Source organism: Penaeus monodon, chromosome 31, assembly GCF_015228065.2.
Source record: "Penaeus monodon isolate SGIC_2016 chromosome 31, NSTDA_Pmon_1, whole genome shotgun sequence".
Classification (NCBI taxonomy): domain Eukaryota; kingdom Metazoa; phylum Arthropoda; class Malacostraca; order Decapoda; family Penaeidae; genus Penaeus; species Penaeus monodon.
This window is the reverse complement of record NC_051416.1, coordinates 23,769,869-23,770,092: the sequence shown is the minus strand read 5'-3', so window position 1 is coordinate 23,770,092 and position 224 is coordinate 23,769,869.

The following is a 224-nucleotide window of genomic DNA, read 5'->3' as shown; positions in this document are numbered from 1 at the left end:
GCTGCGAAATATCAATATTCATAAGGCAAGGTGAGTCGGCATGTGAGTTGCGTGCGCGAGCGCTCGTCCAGGTGTTATCTGCAGGTAAGGAAGTTGTTATGACGCCTGAGGGGTTGGTCTTCTCCGTCGTCTTCGGCCGCAGTGCTTTTTTTGATTTCGTTGATGTCGTCATTTTGTTGTCTGTTGGTGATCTGGTTTTATTTGTTGTATATGGTTGTTTGGGA